We start from the raw sequence: 23,280 nt of genomic DNA on the forward strand, positions 1-23,280 counted from the left end.
TGTGTCAGCAAGTGAAAGAGCCAAGTTTTTCATGTGTTTCTGGGGAAATAGAATTTGCAGCGCTTATGCTCGACTGTAAATCAAGACAGCTGCTTTGGGCAGCTGTTGGCTCTGTGTTTGGTCTGGGGGCTGGGATGTAGGTGGGGTACAGAGCCAGGCAGAGCACGTCCTGGCTGTAGATGTGAAAAACGGTCCCAGGTATGGGGTCTAAGAGAAAACAGAAGCTGGCTAATGAAGGTCAGGTGGCGGGCAGTGGAGGGTGAGGGGCAAGGACATCTGTTAACCCAGGGTGGTTCCCTGCTTGTTACCTCTCACACCATGTCCAAACCCAAGTTCAAGTTCTTTGCTGTGGACAGCAAATGTTTGAACTTTCCTTTTGCCAGGTGATGTGGGAAGAGGTTGGAGAGATCCTGGGGGATGGATGGAATGAAAAGGGGAACAATTGTACAGAGTGTTGGTAGGGCCAGGGGAAATTTTGCAAGCAAAACTGGACTTCTGCAGGGCTAATGAGTTTGGAAAATGTTTTTGCAGAGCTGCTCCAGCTCAAAAGGCTCTCTGGGAACTAGGCAGCATCCTGCTTAGTTTTCCAACTTGAGGAGTTATTTTGTAAAGTAGAACTGATGGAACTCCAGGCCCCCTCCTGCCTGGAGAACCTCCTCTGGCTTGATCCAAACCCTGCCCATCCCATCCCTCAGAGGGCGCCCCCCATTCCCATCTCAAGGATGTTTGTTGTCTATGTCAGGACCTGCTTATTGTTATTTGAGTCTGACTTTCTTCACTGGGTTGGAAGGGCTCTGTGAGGAGCCCCAGCCCATAGCCTGTTGAACAGACTCAATAGAAGTCGTTTATCCCATACGTGCTTGTGTCCAGAAGCTGAGGTACACCTTCCGTGTGTGTGTTTGTGTGTGCATGCAAGGGGGAGGGGGTAACCTGTCTGTCACCTGGGGAGCTTGGGACACCTTAGCTGAGCACCTGGATGTCTCTTGGGACCCCTGAGACCTCTGGCAGAATTGGTGAAGGGGTTGACTTTGGAAGTGCAGGTCAGCCCCCCAGAATGGTGGAAATGAGATTTTCAAACAAAGAGGCAAATTGGTTGGTAGGAGCACAGATTGGTACCACACTTATGGAGGGTCACTGGTAAGATGAATTAGAAGCCTTCATTTTGAGTGCCCTTCAGCTCAGCCTTTCCACATCCATGATTTTATCTTAAGGAGACAACCAGAGACGTGTGTAAAAGTTTAGTTACTTGAACTCTTGGGGCCTCAGTTGCTTCATTTGTACGATGGGGATGCTCAGCTCTCAGATCCCCTCCGCAGAGAGCTGTCAGGAGGATAACGTGCTCGGTGCCTAGTCAGCTGTTGGCCGTCACTAAGGACAGAGAGCCTGAGTGCCTTGCTCCGGGGCACAGAGCAAGGCAGCCACATGGCTGGGACAGGCAGTCAACCCGCGGTGCCCAGGCAGTGGAGGATGGGGCTGGAGGAGCATCAGGAGTGCTGGGTGTGGAAAAGAGACCAGGATGTCGGCCCACACACCTTCCCACAGTTTCTCCATTTGCCAAATGAAGACAATGGTCCACCCCCCTCCTCTGCTTGCTCGGGTAGGAAAGCAGAGGCTTTCAGGTTTGGGGGTCTCTCAGGTGATCCTGGAGCCTTCCAGAAGCAGTAAGTAGTGGCAGGAGCCCTTGCCCATCCCCACCATATCCTGCTCAGCTCAGTCCCTCTGGGCTCAGCACCAGGAAGCCTTGGGAAACACACATACACACACCCACGTACACACACACTCACATACTTCCACACACACACACACACACACACACACATTTACTTTCCCCCCTTCCCCGTCTCCATGAAACACATCTGTAACAGCGTGGCCGGCTGAGGTGAGTGGTTCCATTCCCGGGTCTGCCTCCGTAAGTGAAACTGACAGGTGAGGGAACGTGGCTGAGAGGCCCTAAGAGGCTGATGGAGAGTGAAAAGCTTTTTATTTGCTGGTTAGTTCTGAAATGCCGGCAGCACATTAGCTGGGGTGGGAATTAGTAGCTGGGTTATGGGCGAGCAGAGGTTCAGCAGAGCCTCCGCCCATGGGCAGAGATGCAGAGCCTGGCCTGGGCTGGAGCAGGAGGCCGTGGGGACCAGGCTGTGGCTCAGGCTGGGGGAGCCCTGCCCACACAAAGACCCCTTGTGGGGGCCCCTGGCCTGGAAGTTGCCCCCAACAGAGCTGCTTTTGTGACCCTTAGGGACCTACCAGGTTTGAGGCTGTGTGACCTTGGCCAAAGCCACTTTACCTGGCTGGGCCTCAGTTTCCTCTTCTGTAAAAGGGGAAAATAAAATACGTACCTCATTTGGTGCCGTGATGGTTTAATGAAATAGTGAAGGCCAAGGCTTACCTGGTGCCTGGAACGGGTGAATACACTACAAATAAGCCCTGGGTGTGGACCCTTTGCCATGAGCCAAATACCCTCACCAAGAATGCCACACCTGGGTAATCACCTTAAATCCTCACAAGAGCCCAGGAAGTAGGATATGATTATTATCATCTAGGTTTTACCCACGAGGAAAACGAGGCTCAAGGAGCTTGCCCAGCGAGCATGTGCTCCCAAGCACTGGGCTCGGTCACCTGCTCCCCTGCCTCCCTGGTAGGTGGTGAGGGATGAAAACGATTCTTGTTGTGTTTAGGAAGGTGAGAGATGGGGAATCAGCTGGAGATGGCTCTACGGCTTATGTAGCTGTTCATCTATCTTCCTCATATCCCATTCTCATTAGATGGCATATTCGACCCGAGGGCCCGAGTCCTGACTCCTTCTGCATGTGAGCTCGGCTTGCAGAGGGAAGGGTGGGCAGTCAACCATATTTTAAACCAAGAGATGGTGGTTTGATCTCAGCCGTGCCTAAAACTGTATAATGTTCCCATCCAGACCTTTCCACACATGACACATCCTTCAATAGACACTCCACTGTGGTTCATAAAAACGACTCCTTTATACCCTGCTTTCATGCTGCAGACTGGGAAAAACAAATCTGTTCTAGAACTTCCCAAGACCAGTAAGGAAGCTGCCCCAGTGGAATGCTGCGGAGAGACCAGATGCAGACAACTGAGCATTCATGTCCCTGCAGACGACTCAGCCCCCAGGAATGTAGCGCCCTCCTTATACCAAGTGTGTATCTGCTTTGGGAGCGCCTGGCCCCTGCAGGAATTAGTCATCTGTCACCTGCCCTCTTCCTGCACAATTACCAAAGGACACTAGTGACGTAATGAAGTCTTTCTCTTCTCAAATGATTTTTGTGGCCAAGTGGGGCCCCCAAATGGTTAGGTATTATACTCTAAATATAATTTAGAAAACTATAGTGTCTAAATATTTCTAAAATTTATTTCTAATGTTTCTAAATATTCCAGGCTCAGTAAGGCTATCCTAGGATGAACAGGACTGACTCTCTTCTTGATGCTGAAGTGTCCTTTTGAATCCTGATTCAGAAGGAGAGGACAACACGCACCAGTGATTTACCCTGGAAGTTGTTTTTATGATACAAGTGACAAGTAACCTTGTTCCCATAAGTGACGAGTAACATTTTGGGCCACAGAACACTGCTGCTTTTTGGCCAGTTGCCCCATTGAACCGAATGAAAAGCTGCTTCCCTTGGATGTTTGATCACCATCGTGAAAAGCTTTTGTTTTTCCCTATTGGAAACTTTTGGTTTTTCTGACTTTCAGGAAGTCGCTATTCTCGTGACATCTCCAGCCCCACCAGCCCCTTCATCTTCCTTGTCCACCGTAGCCATCTCTCCTTCTTTAAACTTTTTGAGTGGGTGGGTTCCGGATGGAAAGAAGTGGTACGCTGTGTTTCCTGGGCTCTCAGCTGCTGTGTTCACTGGACAACCTCTCAGCAGACGCAAAGCCAGGCCAAAATTTCCCCTACATTCTGGACAATTTTCAGCGCTCAGCTGAATTTAGAAATGAAAAATACCATCTCGCAGCTCTCTTGTGAAGACTGAAGATGATGCATATAGAGCACACCTGGCACCTGATAACCGTACTAACGTCACTATCTTCCCAGGCAAACTAGATGTTCATAACAGCATTTTCTTCCCCTTTCAGTCTGATTGAGTTGTAATTGGCATACAGCACTGTACACATTTCAGATGCACTGCATAATGACCTGATTTACATATATAGTGAAATGATGACCACACTAAATTTAGTTAACATACATCATCTCATATAGATACTTATAATAGCATTGATGTGCATATATTAATGAAATTAAAAGTCCTATATAGGACTGCATGACAAATCAATTTCTCTTGAAAGAGCCAAGAGCTTTTTAAAAAAAGTATTTATTTTGAGATAATTATAGATTCACATGCAGTTGCAGGAACTAATACAAAAAGATCCCATATACCCCTCCCCCAGTTTCCCCGAAGGGTAACATCTTATATAACTATAGTACACTATCACAATCAGGAAATTAGCATTGATACAATCCGTTGAAAATTAACATTAATACAATTCATTGACCTTATTCAGATGTCACAAGTATTACATGCACTCATTTGTGTGTGTATTTAATTTGATTAGCATTTCTATTGTAAATAATGTCAAGATCTTATTGATCAAGGAGGCACTTTTTCACTTTCTAAAGAATGACTGGGTTATGATGGCTTATTGGTCTGTTTCCCCTAGTAACCAACGGGTTCTTTCGGGGAAAGCCTGTGTCTTCTGCATCTTTATGTTCCCATAGTCCAGTGAAGGCCTGCCTCAAACAGATAACAACATAACGAACACTTATTGAGCCCCTACTATGTGCAAGGCTGTGTTCTGAGTGCCTATCCAACAAGGCACGTTCCATAACTATTATTCCCACTTTACAGATTAGGAAACAGAGGGTAAGATGTTCAGTAAACACTTACTGAACGAGAGAGAGTCTGTGAGGGATCTGCCAGCATCAGTCATTGGAGGTGGCCCTTTTTTCTAATGGCGGATCTTAAGCTCCATAGTGTCAGAAAAGAAATGCTGCTCATTCATTCTCTAAGCACTTCCCCCTCTTCTGGAAGCATCATGTAGGGTTTAAGGGCACAGTTTCTGAGTCAAATTTTGTGAGTCCAAAGCTGGCTCTGCCACTTAGCTGTATGGCCTCAGGTGAGTTACTAAAACCCTTTGGGCCTCTGTCCTCTCATCTGTTAAATGGGATAGCGGTAGTACCTGCCGCAGAGGGTTGTTGTGAGGATTAAATAATAAGTATAAAGGGCTTAGAGTAGGGCCGGGCAGTATTCAGAGTAATACATGTCAGGAACTATACTTTCTGTACTTTTAACACCACCAGTGCTACTGAACTCCAGAAAGCCGACATAGAGTATATGGTACCAATTTGTGGGTCGTTCCCCCATTATGATTAAAATTCCTATTTCCCTGCCCCCTCCCCACCCCCTATGCTTCCAGGCACTTCACGGGAAGACCCTGGGCTTAGGATTGAAGATTTGCTTGGTAACAATGACATTTATCTTGGGAGGACTGTTCCTACCAATGCTAGTGGCTCCTTCCTCCTTCCCTCCCTCCCCCCTTCATCTTCCTTTTTAATTCCTTCCATAAGAAATTATTGTGAGCTTGTTAGCTCTTGTATTAGGCAGATGGGGACACAGTAGTAAGCAGAAACTGGCCTGGTCCCTGCCAAGATGAAGCTTGCATTCCAGTGGGAGAGAGAGAGCCATTGCCTAAATGATGACACAAGGGCAGTGACATCACAGGTGCAGTAAATATGGCTACAAAGGACAGGTGTGGGGGCATGTGAGGTGCACAGCCTGGAAGCCAGCAGCAGTAGCCACTGATTAGCCAGGCCACTCTTGAAGCTAGGCTGGGGAGAAGGTCCTGGTTTACAAAGTAACAATCATAGCTGACACTTGCTATGCGCCCAAGCACTTTCCATATATTAACTCAAGCAATCCTTACATTAAGCCTATCAGCCCATTTTACAGATGAAGAAACTGAGGCCCAGATTCAGTAACTTGTGCGCGTGGAAGATGATCAATAAGCAATGTACGCATGGTTGAATATCTAATTGGTTCCCACGGACAATGGACTTATATAGGCATTTCATGCGCTGAACATCCAGAGGGCAGGTAGTGACTATCAAAGGTCAACTGTATCCCCTTAAATCTTTCCTCTTCTAGGAGACCTTTCCAATGAAAAAGAGCTCATAGATTATAAATGATGCCGGCGGTCATTTCCAACACTGTGCTGGGCCCTGCACTAGGAAATTTAGTTCAGTATCTCATATAACGGCACATATATGAGCTTTTTCAGTCCCAACAGAATCTTGTTACCTTGTTTTGGCAAAGCGCACAAGCAAAGAACAAACAAACCCAAATCAAATTCAGGTAGCAACCTTCATTACAAGTGACAGGTACCAGCTGCTCTCATCCTCTCTTTTTAAACAACTTTATGAGGCATAATTTATATTCCATAAAATTTACTCATTTTAAGTGTATAGTTCAATGCTTTTTTCGTAAAGTCACTGAGTTGTGTATCCATCACCACGATTGAGTTTTAGACCTTTGCCACCTCAGTGAGACCCCTAGTGCCCAGTTACAGTTCATCCTTGCTCTACTTCTGAGCTCCAGGCAACCACTAATCTAATTTCTGTCTCTATAGATTTGCCTTTTCTGGACATTTCCTATGTGTGGAGTCATACACTAGGTGGCCTTTTGTGTGTACCTTTTTCCAGTTGGCATAATGATTTTGTGGCTTATCCATGTCGTAGCAGGTCTCAGTTCTTCATTCCTTTTTATGGCGGAATAACGCTCCGCTGTGTGGATAGACCGCACTCAAGTTTATCCATTCATCTGCTGATGGGCATCTGGGTTGTTCCCAATTTTGTGGTATTACGAATGAAGCTGTTGTGATCATTTGTGCACAAGTCTTTGTGTGGACACCTGTTTTCATTCCTCTCGGGAGTGAAAAAAACCTAGGAGTGAACATTGCTGGGTCATATGATAAGTGCACATGTCACTTTTTAGGAAACTGACAAACTGTTTCCGCGGGGGCCGTAGCATTTACATTCCCATCAGCGCGGGGGGAGGGCTCCAGTTTCTCCCCCTCCTCACCGGTGCAGGTTCTCGTCTGTCCTTTCCAGCGGACACGCAGGCTCAGCGGCCATGGCTCACGGGCCCAGCCGCTCCGCGGCATGTGGGATCTTCCCGGACCGGGGCACAAACCCGCGTCCCCGGCATCGGCAGGCGGACTCTCAACCACTGCGCCACCAGGGAAGCCCTCCAGCTTCTCTTCTTAAGGGAAATGACAGCACCTGACATTGACGGAAGGCTCACCGTGCACCAGATGCCGGGCGGACTGCTCCCCAGGCTTTGTCTCCATGACCCTACAAGCAGGTGTCCTCGTCACGCCCCAGTTGAGGGGACTGGGAAGTGGACACGTGAGGCGAGTGGCTCAGGCCACAGGTGAAGTGATCACAAAGCAGGATGGGAGCACATGGGAGTCGGGCCCAAAGAGAGCAGAGGGGACAGCAGCTGGGAGAAGGTGGGGTCTGAGGTGGGAGCACTGGGCCTGTCCCGCTGAGGCCTGTGGTCCAGAGGAGACTGGAAAGTACGGTTGGGAATGTTCCTTGTATGACAGGAGGGTCACACTCCACCGAGGAACGGGCATGACTTGGAATGACCAGTTCCGGAAGCCCAGCCCCTCCCGCTCCATGGAACGAAGAGACCCTCGTGCCAATTCCCCCCCTCCCCCTCCCCAGTCTTGGAGAGAAGCACGGAGTGTGTGTCCAAAAGAAGCAGCATCCTGTTCTCCCCAGGGACAGCCTCTCACGTGACACCTCGTTCCGGGCCCTCAGCCGTTAATCATGACAAGACTCAAGGAAGAAAGTTCCCGTCCAGTGGCCAGCAGGTAGGAGGCTGGCCTGGGCTCTGTGGGCCTCAGTAAATCACCCTGTTGAGTTGGCGTCTCACTGGATTGCAATTACAATCCTTCAGGCCTGACACAAAATCACTGGGCTGGTAAGAGGAGAGTACCTGGGTAATGTGTTTAACAGAAATTAACCTGGTTAAGCCCTGACTCTCTTGAAAATGAGAAAGTGTGGATGGGCCTGATCAATGCGTCCGCAGCCCAATTGACTCCAGAGCTGGCTTTGGATTTCAGTTAAGTGGGCCGACCCGAAAACGGGGAGACTCATTTTATTAAATTACCTCTTTGTCATAGAGTTCAGATCATGGTGGAGTTTGCTTTGTCAGCCGTGGGGGCTGGTGGCTGGAAGGGTCTTTGGTGCCCACGTGTGCACCCATCTGCAGCCCTGCAGGCCCCCCGCCCTCACAAATGTGCACACAAACCTTGCCAGAGCGAGAAGCGTTAGTAAATATCTATCCCCCTCCTCAGGGAGTTGAGAGTATGGATTTGATCAAATACTCATTTACTCCCTGCCCACCGTCGCTTCCCACCCCCTTGGCCTTTTGACAGATAAATAATGTTATTTGAAGGTATTTTTGAAATTTCTGATGGAGACTGTTTCTTAAGTGCTTTTAGAGCAGGCCTATACTTTGTAATACTTGTCATATTCTCGCTAGTAAACTCCTGGCCTTTAAAAGCCGGAACCTTACTCTGTTTCCTGAATCCGAGGGAATAGGTCATTAACTGTGAATTTCAAATGAAGCCGATTTACAGTATATATCACAGAAATATGTTTATGAGAGACAGTGAATACCAAGGAATCCATGGAACAGGAAAAAACTGAGAACCCAGAGAGAGATCAGCTGATCTGGGGAGCAGGTTTTTTCTTTTCTTTTTCGGGTTCTTTTGGCTGATTTGGCCAAGTCTGGGTCTCTTGTTCCAGGTTCCTGATAGAAATATCTTTCTGGTTCTGTTCAGCTCCCATCCCAATACAGTACCCTACTGGGTGAGGCCCCTGGAGATCTTGACTGTGGAAATGCCACAGACTGGAAGATAATTCTTTGAGATAAGGATGGGAAGTCGGGTTCGGCTGGGTTGGGGAAATAGGAGAGAGGTTAAGGGAAGCACGGTTGAGGCTCGGTCAGCTGGGGTGATGATCAATGCTATGTGTCAACTTGGCTAGGCTATAGTACCTAGTTGTTTAATCAAACGCTAATCTAGGTGTTGCTCTGAAGGGACTGTAGTTGACACCTACGATCAGTTGCCTTTAAGTAAAGGAGGTTACCCTTGATACCGTGGGTGGGCCCCATCCAATCAATTGAAGGCCTTAAGAGCAAAAACTGTTTCCAAGAGAAGAAATTCTACTTCAAGGCTGTTACATCAACTTCTGCCTGAGTTTCCAGCTGCTGGAAAATTCCAGCCTGCTGCTTACAGGATTTTGGACTTGCTGGTCTTCACAGTTGTGTAATCCAATTCCTTAAGATAAATCCATCCATCCACCCATCCATCCACTCACTCATCCATTCACCCATCCATCCATCCATCCACCCATCCATTTACCCATCCATCCACCCATCCTTCCACCCACCTACCCATCCATCCATCCATCCATCCATCCATCCTATTGGTTCTGTTTCTCTGGAGAACCTTGATTGATATAGCTGGTTTCTGGCAGTAATTTTGGACCTTTTCTCCTCATCATTTCTGAAGAGTTTCTTCACTTGCCACCATCTCGAAGAGGCAGGAGAGCCCCACGTAAGTGCTTTGAACAACACATGGCATGTGGGAGGGCGCAGTGAGCAGTAGCTAGTTCCCTTGCCCCCTCTTTCTCTCTCCTTCTTTCTCTCCCCTTCCTTCCTCCCTCCCTTCCTTCTTCCTTCCCTTCTTTCCTTTCTTCATTTCTTGAGTCAGCCTTAAAAGAAGATAATAACCAACCAGTTTTTACTTATCTTTCATCCACCTCCCCAATCCGCACACCCATCCATCCATGTTTATCTACCTATCCATTTTAGAAGGAATTTGGAAATAAAATACATTTACAGGACCTTAGTTTTGAGGGGCCTTTCTTGATGTCCAGACTCTTCATTTTACTGATGAAAAAAAGCCATGAGGCTCAGAGAGGAAGTGACTTGCCAAGAGTAACACAGCACATTATGATCAGTGTGGGGACTGGACCCCCTCAGGTCTCCTGGTTCCCACTGCCTCTTCTGTGACTCTGATTGCCTTTAATCTCAGCAAAGCAGGTGAGCCTGGGTGTGGGGCAGGGGGTCTGTCTGGCAGGCAGGTGCTCTGCCCCCGGGTGCCCTCACCCCTCCTCCTATTTCAGCCCATGCGATGGCCTCTGGAGTAGATGAGTTGGTTGTTAGTGACAGCTCTCTAGTGGGTTGTTTCATCACGGTTAGAAGAGGCACCTACTGCTGAATACTTACGACATGCCAGGCGCTGCACTTGGCACCCTAGGGAGGTCACGATCAGGAGGTCCGCCCAAGATCCCAGCTACTAAGCGGTGCCGTTGGGAGGCCTCGCCTGGTGTCTTCGCTGTCAGACTGTCACTCCTGGGGTGGAAACCTCCTGTGCTCCTGGGAGCTGGAGGGTCTGGACCCTCTGGCCAGCTGTGACTTCAGTACAGTCGATTCCTTTTCGTGACCTCTCACAAGCATGCCAGTGCCCACCGTGCCTCCTTCCCGATGCGTCGAGCACTGAAAAGCGCCACGCGCATGGAGGATGCTGCGCTCCATGGCTTGACTCTTCTTTTGGGCACAGAAGTGCCAACCCGCTACTGTCGTGTCCTGCCTCAACGTCCCTCCTCCTCTCTGAGGGCTGAAAAGTGCCCCAAGAGAGCCACCCGGGACCAGGGCTGGGCTGAGTGCTGTGGGCGGCTAGTGGGGGTTTAGATGTCTCCTCTTTGACGTGGAGGCTGGAGGATCAGGTGAGGATCCTGCTCTGCAGGGCCAGGTTGGTGCCCGAGACAGTCGCGTCTTTGTGTGAACCCTGCCCTGCAGCATCCGCCCACAGAAACCTGTTGGCTCAGAACTGTCTCTTGTGGGGAAAAACAGCCTAGAGGGGATGGGGAAACATGAGCTTGTCCTGTTCAGGGCAGAGCTGTGGGCTGGGCCGGGGCTGGCACTACGTGATTTGGGAAGCAGACTCAGGAGCCCTGTTAGTGCTAGGGAGCAGACCTGACTTCTAGGCTGGGACAGGTGGGAGCCTCTGGAATGTGTGGGAAGGACGTTGTCTCCGGTGGCTGTGTGATCGAGTCCCCACCTACTTCTCTCATCCTGTGCCACCTTGTCCTTTGCTCCCTGATCTCCAGCCCGCACTGGCTATGCTTCATCCTGCCGCAGGGCCTTTGCACACACAGAACCCTGGACTGAGATTTAAAATTTTCAAATATGAAGAAAATTACAGAACATAATTAAGAAGATAAACTGGATACCCATCTCTGAACAGATATTAACATTTTGTCACTTTTGCTTTAGAACACTCTATTTTTTAAATTGTGGTGAAGCCACATAGATTAAGTTTGCCATCTTAACCATTTCTAAGTGTACAATTCAGTAGGGTTAAGTATATTTACATTGCTGAGCAACAAATCTCTAGAACTCTTTCATCTTACAAAATTGAACCTCCATACTGTTCTCCATAGATGCCACATCTTCTTTATCCATTTATGTTTTGATGGACACTTAGGTTGTTTCCTTATCTTAGCTATTGTGAATAATGCTGGAATGAACGTGGGAATGTACATATCTCTTTTCTGTCCTGCTTTCATCTCCTTTGGATATATACCCAGAAGTGGGATTGCTGGATCATAAAGTTCCATTTTTTAACTTTTTGAGGAACCACCATACTGTTTTCCATGGTGACTGCACCAATTTATATTCCCAGCAACAGTGTACAAGCGTTCCCTTTTCTCCACATCCTCGCCAACACTTCTTATCTCTTGTCTTTTTGATGATAGCCACTCTAACAGGTTTGAAGTGATATCTTATTTTAGTTTCGATTTGCCTTTCCCTGATGATTAGTGATGTTGATCAGTTTTTCATGTGCCTACTGGCTATTCGTATGTCTTCTTTGAAACAATCTCTGTTGTATATATTTTTAATAAATGTCTATTCAAGTATTTTGCCCATATTTAAATTTGGGCTTTCTTTTTATTGTTGATTTGCAACAGTTCTTTATATATTCTGGATACTAGACCCTTATCAGATATCTAATTTGCAAATATTTTATCCGATTCTGTAGGTTGTCTTTTCACCCTCTTGGTAATGTCCTTTGACGCACAAGGGTTTTAAATTCGATGAAGTCCACTTTCTTTTTATTTTTGCTGCTGTTCTTTTGGTGTCATGTCTAAGAATCCATTGCCAGATCTAAGGTCATGAAAATTCACTGCTATGTTACCTTCTAAGAGTTTATGGTTTTAGCTCTTATATTTAAGTCATTGATCCATTTTGAATTAATTTTTGTATATGGTGTGAGGTAGGGGTCCAACTTCATTCTACAGCATGCAGATATCATATGAAATAAACTTCAATTAAAAAAATTTGAAAAACCTCAAAGTTGCAAGAATAGTACAAAAAAGCTTTTTCTTGTAATCATTTGAGAGTAGGTTGCCAATATGGTACCCCATTACCCCCCAATACTTTAGTGTGTATTTCCTACAAACAAGATAGTTCTATAGAACCACAATACAACCATCAAAATCAGGAAATAAACATTGACTTGTTACTACTGTCTAGTCTTCAGACTCCATTCAAGTTTTCCCAGTGGTCCCAACAATATCTTTTAGAGTAAAGGATACAATTCAGAATCATTTAGTATCATGTCTTTTTTCTTTCATTCTGGAAAATTCCTCAGACTTTCCTTACTTTTCACGACCTTGACATTTTTGAAGATTGCAGGTCAGCTATTTTGTAGCCCATCTCTCAGTTTGGCTTTTTCTGGTGTTTCCTCAAGATTAGACTCAGATTTTGCATATTTAGCCAGAATATCACAGAAGCAATGCTGGGGTTCTTCTCAGTGCATCCTGTCAGGTGGTGTGATTTGGATTTTTTCCATTACCGATGAAGTGCACTTTGAACCCTTGATTCAGGTGGTGTCAGCCACTTTTCCACTTCTCCACTGTCAGGTTATTCTTTTTCTCCTTGGAATTAATACGTATTTTTTTTTGGGGGGGAGGTACTTGGAAACTGTAAATATCCCAATCCTTGTCAAAATTTCAATTTATTAATTTATATCATGATTTCCTATTTTATTTGATGGGTCATAAGATGGTTTTAGTTTTTAATATTTTTAGAGCACTTTTAGGTTCACAGCAAAATTGAGTGGAAGGTACAGAGATTTCCCATATGCCTCCTGTCCCCACATACACACATCCCCCCTGACTATCAACATCCTGCACCACAGTGGTGCATTTGTTACAGTTGATGAAACTACATTGACATCATTATCACCCAAAGTCCATAATTTACATTGAGATTTACTCTTGGTGTTGTGCAGTCTATGGTTTCAACAAATGTATAATGACATATACCCACTACTGTAGTATCATACAGAATACAGAATAGTTTCACTCTCCTAAAAATCTTCTGTGTTAAACCTATTCATCCACCTCTCCCCCCTAAGCCTTGGAAACCACTGATCCTTTTCCTGTCTCTGAAGTTTTGCCTTTTCTATAATGTCATATATTTGGAATCATACAGGATATAGCCTTCTCAGATTGGCTTCTTTCAGTTAGTAATACTAAAGGTTCCTCTATGTCCTTTCATGGCTTGATCATTTCTTTTTAGTGCTAATGGTCCATTGTCTGGATGTACCACAGTTTATTGACTCTTTCACTTACTGAAGAACATGTTGGTTTCTTCCAAGTTTCAGCAATTATGGATAAAGTTGCTATAAACATTTCTGTTCAGATTTTTGTGTGAATATAAGTCTTCAGTTCATTTGAGTAAATACCAAGGAGTGTGACTGCTAGATCATACGGTAGGAGCATGTTTAGTTTTGTAAGGAACTGCCGAACTGTCTTACAGAGTGGCGGCACCATTTTGCATTCCCACCAGCAATATATGGGAGTTCCTGTTGCTCCACATCCTTGCCAGTATTTGGTGGTGTTAGAGTTTTGGATTTGGCCATTTGAATAGGTGTGTAGTGGTATCTTGTTGTTTTAATTTACATTTCCCTAATGACACATTATGTTGAGCATCTTTTCATGTGCTTATTTGCCATCTATAAATCTTCTTTGGTGAGATGTCTGTTTAGGTCTTTTGTCCAGTTTTAGTTAAGTCATTTGTTTTCTTCTTCTTCTTCTTCTTCTTATTTCTTTTTGCGGTACGCAGGCCTCTCACTGTTGTGGCCTCTCCCATTACAGAGCACAGGCTCCGGACCTGCAGGCTCAGTGGCCATGGCTCACGGGCCCAGCCGCTCCGCGGCATGTGGGATCTTCCTGGACCAGGGCACGAACCCCTGTCCCCTGCATCGGCAGGCGGACTCTCAACCATTGCGCCACCAGGGAAGCCCCTATTTGTTTTTTTATCATTGGGTTTTTTATTATTCTTTGTATATTTTGGGTAACAGTCCTTTATCAGATGTGTCTTTTGCAAATACTTTCTCCCAGTATGTGGCTTGTCTTCTTATTCTCTTGATAGTCTTTTCCAGAGCAGACGTTTTCAATTTTAATGAGCTCCAGCTTGTCAGTTATTTTTTTCATGGATCATGCTATGCCCAAGGTCAGTTAGATTTTCTGCTATGTTATCTTCTAGGAGTTTTATAGTTTTACACTTTACACTTAAGTCTATGATGCTTTTTTTTTTTTTTTTTTTTGTGGTACGTGAGCCTCTCACTGCTGTGGCCTCTCCCATTGCGGAGCACGGGCTCCGGATGCGCAGGCTCAGCTGCCGTGGTTCACGGGCCCAGCCGCTCCGCAGCATGTGGGATCTTCCCAGACCGGGGCACGAACCCGCATCCCCTGCATCGGCAGGTGGACTCTCAACCACTGCGCCACCAGGAAAGCCCTATCATGCATTTTGAGTTAATTTTTGTGAAGGGTATAAAGTCTGTGTCTAGATTAATTTTTTTTGCAGATGGATGTTCAGTTGTTCCAGCACCATTTTAAAAAAATATTTATTTATTTATGTTTGGCTGTGCTGGGTCTTCATTGTTGCACGCGGGCTTTCTTTAGTTGCAGTGAGCAGGGACTACTCTTCGTTGAGGTGTGTGGGCTTCTTATTGTGGTGGCTTCCCTTGTTATGGAGCATGGGCTCTAGGAGCGCGGGCTTCAGTAGTTGTGGCACACAGGCTCAGTAGTTGTGGCACACAGGCTTAGTTGCTCTGTGGCATGTGGGATCTTCCTGGACCAGGGCTCAAACCCGTGTCCCCCACATTGGCAGGTGGATTCTTAACCACTGTGCCACCAGGGAAGCCCCACATATGTTTTAGAATCAGATCGTATGTTCCACAAAAAGAATTTTACTGAGGGCTTGATCAATTGAGGAAAAACTTACACACACACACACACACACACACACACACACACACACACACACACTATATATATATATATATATATATATATATATATATTTAAATTGTGTCTTTTTATCCATGGTAGTATCTCTCTCCACTTATTTATGCAAAGGGCTTGCAAAATTTTTGTACATTATAGTCCTGGATACTTTATATTTTGATGCTATTGAGAATTTTGATTATATTGTATTGCATTGTATTTTTAAACTTACATTCTCAAATTGTGTTGCTCATGTTTAGAAATACAATTGGATCCTATAGGTTGATTCTGTATTCTGCAATGGTTCTTGACACTCTTATTAATTTTAATAATTTTAATATAATTTTTTTGTTTCTATATATGATAATTGCATTCTTTTTCTTCCTTTCTATTTTGGATATTTTTGTCCTATGTTTTGCATAACTGCATTGCGAGGAACTCCAGTATAGTGATAGGGGGGCAATAATGAGACCTTATCTAGCTCATGATCTTAAAGCAAATGCTTTCAGTGTTTCACCATTCAGTATGATATTCGATATAATGTGAGTTTATTTCTTCTCTTCCTCTTTTTCTTTCTCTCCCAGATACTCTTTAACAAACTGAGAAATTTCTCTTTTACTTATAGTTTGCTAACTTAAAAAAATGATAAATGGATGTTGAATCATATCAAATGATTTTTCTGTATTACTGAAATAACCATATTATTTTTCTTCTTTAATCTGTTAAAGTATTGAAGCATATTAAGTGATTTTCTAATGTTATGCCAATCTTGGATTCCTGAAATAAATACAAGTTGATTCTGGTGTATTTATTACCCTTTTTATTACTCATTGCTCATTCCTGGTATTTTTTAAAAAATATTTATTTATTTATTTTGGCTGCACCAGGTCTTAGTGGTAGCATGCAGGATCTTCGTTGCAGCATGCGGCCTTCTTCTTAGTTGCAGCATACGAACTCTTAGTTGTGGCCTGCATTAGAGATCTAGTTCCTGACCAGGGATCAAACCCAGGTCCCCTGCATTGGGAGCATGGATTCTTACCCACTGGACCACCAGGGAAGTCCCTGGTTTGCTAGTATTTTATTTAGGATTTTTCATCTATGTTTATGAGTGACATTGGCATGTAATTTTTATTTCTCATACTGTCCTTAATGGGTTTTAGAGTCAAGGTTATACATAATGAAATGAGTTGGGACGTGTTCCTTCTTTTTCATTATTCTGGAATATAAAACTTAAAAGTAGAAAACGTTTATTGACTGAGTCAGAGAGAGATGAGATGAAAGAAGAAAAAGGAGAGATTCAAAACATGAGAGTGACTCAACCTGCTATTGCTGGCTTTGAAGGAAGACAGAGATATGAGCCAAAAAATGCAGGAAATGGTCCTAAGCTGGAAATGGAAGCTGACAGCTAGCAAGGAAACAGGGATCTCAGTCTTGCAACCACAGGGAACTAATTCTGCCAACAACCTGAATGAGCAAGAAAATGAACCATTCCGTAGAGCCTCCAGAAAGGAATGCAGCCCTGCTGACAACTTGATTTTAGCCTGTTGAGACCCATATGAGAATACTGACTTACAGAATTGTAAAATAATAAAGTTGTGTTGTTTTAAGCCACTAAGTTTGTGTTGATTTGTTACAGCAGCAGTAGAAAACTAATACACTCTTAAATTTGGATTTGTTTGATTGTTTCTTCATGATTAGATTCAAGTTTATTGGTCTTTTCAAATAATCAACTTTGGGGTTTATTGATCTTCTAAAATGTATGTTCTCTATTTCATTAATTTCTACTCTGTATTGTTTCCTTCATTCTACTGTCTTTGATGTTATTTAAATAGAATATTCAACTCAGTTTTCATCCTTCATTCTTTGTAATATAACCTTTAAAGGCTACAAATCTGCTTCTTGGTATTGCTATAGCTGCATCCCACAACTTTTGGTATGAAATATTTTCACTATCATTCAATTTTAAATATTTTCTAATTTCCATTGTGAGTTCTTTTTTTTTTGATCCATGAGTCATTTAGTAATGTTTTAAAATTTGGAGATATATGGGGCTTCTCCATTATGTGTTTGTTATTGATTTTCTAACTTATTTGCATTGTGCTTAGAGAATGTTATCTGTATAACACCCAGCCTTTGAAATATTCATGAAAATTGATTCATGTACTCTTGAAAGTATACTGAGTGCAATGTTCTATATATGGCCATAAGATCAAGCTTATTAGTGTGTCAGTCAAATTTTTCTATATGCTTACTGATTTTTTTTTTGCTCTGTGTTGTCAGTTACTGAGACAACTATGTTAAAATCTCTTATATATGGTGGATTTGTCAATTTCTCCTGTAACTCAGTCAATTTTTCCTTAAAATTTTTAATGTTATTAGTTGCATGCAGGTTTAGAATTGTTGTATCTTCTTGGTGAATTGGACCTTTTGTCATTAGTTTGTGACACTCTTTATTTCTAATAATACATTTTTCAGTAAAGTCTATTTTTCTGATGTTAATATAACTACCTTATCTTTCTCATTTAATTAGTGTTTGCCTAGAATATCTTTTTTCATTCTTTCACTTTTAACCCTCTTGGGTACTTATGTTTTAGTTTTTACTTTCATAAATGATACTTACTTGGATTTTTAAAAAATCCACCCTGATAACTGGGATTTTAGGTAATCAATTGTTTATTTTAAAAACTTTTTTTAAAACTATTTTTTGCCTTTTCTGTTTTCCCCCCCTGTATTTTCTAACCATTTTAGGGGGATTTTTTTTTTTTTTTTTTTTTTTGCATTCCATCCTAATCGTCTGTTTGGAAGTTATATACTTTATTGCTATTCTTTTAGTCATTACTGTAGAAATATCAACATACCATTTACATAATCAAATACTAAAATTAACTACCATTATTCTTTTCACCCAAATGCAAGCTAAAACTCCACCACCACTCTTCTTTTTATTTTTTAAAATTTTATTTATTTTTGGCTGCGTTGTGTCTTCATTGCTGTGCACAGGCTTTCTCTAGTTGTGGAGAGCAGAGACTACTCTTTGCTACGGTGCACAGGCTTCCCATTGCGGTGGCTTCTCTTGTTGGGGAGCATGGGTTCTAGGTGCACAGGGCTTCAGTAGTTGTGGTGCATGGGGCTTCAGTAGTTGTGGCACACAGGCTAAGTAGTTGTGGCTTGTGGGCTCTAGAGCACAGGCTCAGTAGTTGTGGCACACAGGCTTAGTTGCTCCAAGGAACGTGGGATCCTCCTGGACCAGGGATCGAACCCGTGTCCCCTGCATTGGTAGGCAGACTTTTAACCACTGCACCACCAGGGAAGTCCCCACCACCACTCTTCAATTCCACTGTTGTTACATATTTTAATTCTACTTTATAGTTTGTAAATCTTGCATGGTATTAATGGTTTGGTCAATCTGTGTTGCTTAGAAATACCCACATATTCACTCACCATCCTCCTTGCTTTCCATTCCTTCTTGCTTCTCTAAGCTTCCATCTGGTATTACTTTTCTCCTGACTGAATAAATCCTTTATCATTAAAAAAAATGAGGATCTGTTTATGGCAAACATGTTTAGTTTTTATTTGTTTAAAAATATCTTTATTTTAGTCTCATTTTTAAAGGTATTTTCTCTAGATGTAAAATTCTAGTTATGTTTTTTGAGTACATTGAAGACATTACTCCACTGAATTTTGGCATCTCTTGTGGCGGTTGAGAAGTCAGCTGTCAGTCTAACTGTCATCGACTTAGAGAACATCTGTCATCAACTTAGAGGCCATTTGGCTGCTTTTTTTTTTTTTTTTGCAGTACACGGGCCTCTCACTGTTGTGGCCTTTCCCGTTGTGGAGCACAGGCTCCGGACACGCAGGCTCAGCGGCCATGGCTCATGGGCCCAGCCACTCCACAGCATGTGGGATCTTCCCAGACTGGGGCACGAACCCGTGTTCTCTGCATCGGCAGGCGGACTCTCAACCGCTGTGCCACCAGGGAAGCCCCTGGCTGCTTTTTTGAACTTCTCTTTTTCTTTGGTGTTTTGCAGTTTCATTATGATGTGTTTAGGTGTTAGAGTTGCCAGAAAAAAAAAATAGGAGGCCCAGTTAAATTAAAATTTCAGATAAAAAACAAGTAAGTTAAAAAAATATAGCTATTTATTTATTTATTTTGGCTGCTCTGGGTCTTAGTTGCAGCATGAGGGATCTTTGTTGTGGCACGCAGGATCTTTAGTTGCGGCAGGCGTGTGGGATCTAGTTCCCAGACCAGGAATCAAACCCGGGCCCCCTGCATTGGGAGCTTGCAGTCTTACCCACTGGACCACCAGGGAAGTCTCAACAAGTACATTTTTAGTATAAGTATGTTCCAAATATTGCATGGGACATGCTTATACTAAAAAAAAAATTCATTGTTTATCTGAAATTCAAACTTAACTAGGAGTCTTGTATTTTTACTTGCTAAATCTGGTAACACTATTAGGTGTTAATTCCTTTATTTACACTGCTTGGGCTTTTTTAGATTCTTAAATCTGTGGCTATTTATCTTCATTATTTATAGAAACTTCTCAGAGATAATGCTTGATTCAATGGCCATTATCTCTTCAAATATTGCCTCTGTCATATTCTTTTTCTGCCCTCGTTCTATAACCATGATTAGGTATATGTTACAAATTGTCATACTATTCTCAATGTATCTTAACCTTTCTTTGATAATTTCCACCTCTATAATTTCTGTTTTATTCTTCTTCAACAGGTTCTAACTCACTGTTAAAGACAATTACTGAGTTTTAAATTTCAGTCATTATATTTTTCATTTCTAGAGGTTCTTTTTTTAAATCTATGAATTCGGGACTTCTCTGGTGGCACAGTGGTTGAGAATCCGCATGCCAATGCAGGGGACATGGGTTTGATCTCTGGTCCAGGAAGACCCCACATGCCACAGAGTAACTAAGCCCATGTGCCACAACTACTGAGCCTGCGCTCTAGAGCCTGTGAGCCACAGCTACTGAAGCCCATGTACCTAGAGCTCATGCTCTGCAACAAGAGAAGCCACTGCAATGAGAAGGCTGTGCACTGCAATGAAGAGTAGCCCCCGCTCGCCACAACTAGAGAAAGCCGCACGCAGCAACGAAGACCCAACGCAGCCAAAGATAAATAAATCTATGTAGTCATTTTTATAGACACTCTTTACTTATATTTTCAAATGCCCTTTTAAAAATGTCTTTAAATATGTTAAAATTATTTTAAATTCTATGTGTGATAATTCCAGTGTTTGAGGTCTTTGTGGGTCTGAGTCTACTACCTGTTGTTTCTGCTGAGTCTTGTTCAGGATGCTTGGTTTCCTTGTGTGTTTTGTGATCGCTACCATGAGCTCATAGATCAGAATTTTACCTTTGGGTAATTTTTGGGACTGTGATGGAGGTCGGTTCCTACAGGGGATGTGCATTGACTTCTGCCAGGAGCCTGTGGTCATTACCGGCTTGAGACCATTTTAAACTAAATTCTTGGCTTGGTATTTTTTTGACCACCCAAGTAGAGTGAATTCAGGCTGCAAACCCTCTTATTGGTGTTGGCTTGTAGTTACGAATTCTGAGAGAGATTTTTTCCCCCCTCTTCTACTCACTGCCAGTGTTCAGTACAAGCAATTTGCCTGTAGTCTCCAGGGAGTAGAGGGTAGGGTGGTTTTGGTCTAGTTCCCCTTGATACCAATGTGTAACTTTTTGGGCTTTATGCTGAGGGGCTTTTCTCTTAGAGTCCTCACCTTGGGTGGGCTCTAGGTTTTGTCCCCAGTCTGTACCCCATGTAGCTTTGGAACAACATTAATCTCTCTGAGTTCCACTGTTCAGTTAGTTTTTGGTTCTGATAGGCATTACCTTTTGAAGACTTAATTGGTGCAATCAAAGCTTGTTTTTTTCCTAGCTGGCATGTTTGGTTGGTTTTGGTTGGAGGGTCTAAAGAGTGTTTAGTGCAGCATCCTGCTGGAGACACAAGACCCTCACTTCCCCTGCCAGCAATTTTTTTTAGTGAAAACCTGTGAAATCAGCTTCTGGTTGGTTTTCTCTTCCTAATATGTCATTGTTTTCGGACATGCAAGTAGAGGACATGGTCAGATGTAATGATCACAGCATTGAATCTTTCATGTGGGCTAGCATGTTTATTCATTCATTCACTAATCATTTTTTTAAGCCTCTGTTAAATGCCAGGCTTTTTGTTCGGTCCTGGGGATTCAGGTGGACAGGGCAGACTCAACCCCGTCTGCTTTCATGAGGCTCACAGTCCAGTGACTTGAATGTACAGTACTGTGCTGAGCACTTTATGCACATTATTTAATTTAATCCTCATAACCACCCTGCGGGTTGTAGACAACCATTTTATCGATTAGGAAAGGAAGGCACAGAAAATTTATGTAAATTACCCAAGATCAGACAGCTATTAAGAGGTGGATCAGGGGGCTTCCCTGGTGGCACAGTGGTTGAGAGTCCGCCTGCCGATGCAGGGGACACGGGCTCGTGCCCCGGTCCGGGAGGATCCCACGTGCCACGGAGCGGCTGGGCCCGTGAGCCATGGCCGCTGAGCCTGCACGTCCGGAGCCTGTGCTCCGCAACGGGAGAGGCCACAACAGTGAGAGGCCCGCGTACCGCAAAAAAAAGAGGTGGATCAGGGACTTGAGCCCAGGTCTGCCTGGCTGCAAAGCCTTTGTCCTTAACATCATGCTCCTTGTTATGCCAAAAGAGGGCACTGTTGGGTATGCCCGGAAGAGAGGGCACTTTCTTTCTTAACGTGTGTGGAGGGATATGCAGGTAGAAGCCATTGTTAGCTTTCTTAGGATGAATTTGGGTAATAGGTCAGGCTAATCCATGATCAGAGCTTAGAGTTCCAAGGAACAGGACTGAGCAGATGAAGTCTCATGTTCTTCCGAAGCCATTTGTATCACACAGTGCTGTTGGATGTGGAAAGCAACGAGGAAGATGAAATTAGTAGCATCCAGAGTCGGATCTTGGGGTTGTGGTGCTGCTATTGTCACTTACTTCTGGAAAATGCACCCTGCATAGCAGTGGTTTCAGAAGCCAAGTCTGTCCTTGGATGTGAGTCTAGCTGGTTCCCTGGATGGAAAATTAAGAGGCCTTGGGGACAAGACTCTTCCCCTCACTGGGTTTCAATATCCTTGTATATATAATAAGGATATTTGACTCCATCATCTCTAAGGGACCCTTCCATATCCAACAGACTATGGTCCTGTGATTCTGTGAGATGCCCAGAGAGGGATCAGTTTCTGTGCTGTGTCCAGGGAGGTGCAGGTGTAGAAGATTAAAGGGGCAGGAGACCTATTTTTCACCCCCTATATTTCACCCCAACTGTACCCATACCTGGGACATCACCCCCCAACTGATGTCCCAGGTATGGGTACAGTGGGGTGAAATATAACCATGTGTCTCAACCCTACAATTCCATCCTTCCCAAACCTGTCTGGATGGCATCTCTTCTAAGTGGCCCTCCTTGATCTCCCTGCTGCCTGGACTTCAATAACACCTGAGTTTCCTTGTTTGTTAGACTGTCAAGCTTCCTGAGCATTGGGCCTGGGTCTTTCACACCCCTGTACCCCCTGAAGCATCCAGAGTAATGTTAGCTGAATGCACAATGAAAGGAAATCAGCTCTTTTTTTGGGGGGGCGTATAATCGCTTTACAATGGTGTGTTAGTTTCTGCTTTATAACAAAGTGAATCAGTTATACATATACATATGTTCCCATATCTCTTCCCTCTTGCATCTCCCTCCCTCCCACCCTCCCTATCCCAACCCTCCAGGCGGTCACAAATCACCGAGCTGATCTCCCTGTGCTATGCGGCTGCTTCCCACTAGCTATCTACCTTACGTTTTGTAGTGTATATATGTCCATGCCTCTCTCTTGCTTT

This window comes from Lagenorhynchus albirostris, chromosome 2 (assembly GCF_949774975.1).
Source record: "Lagenorhynchus albirostris chromosome 2, mLagAlb1.1, whole genome shotgun sequence".
Classification (NCBI taxonomy): domain Eukaryota; kingdom Metazoa; phylum Chordata; class Mammalia; order Artiodactyla; family Delphinidae; genus Lagenorhynchus; species Lagenorhynchus albirostris.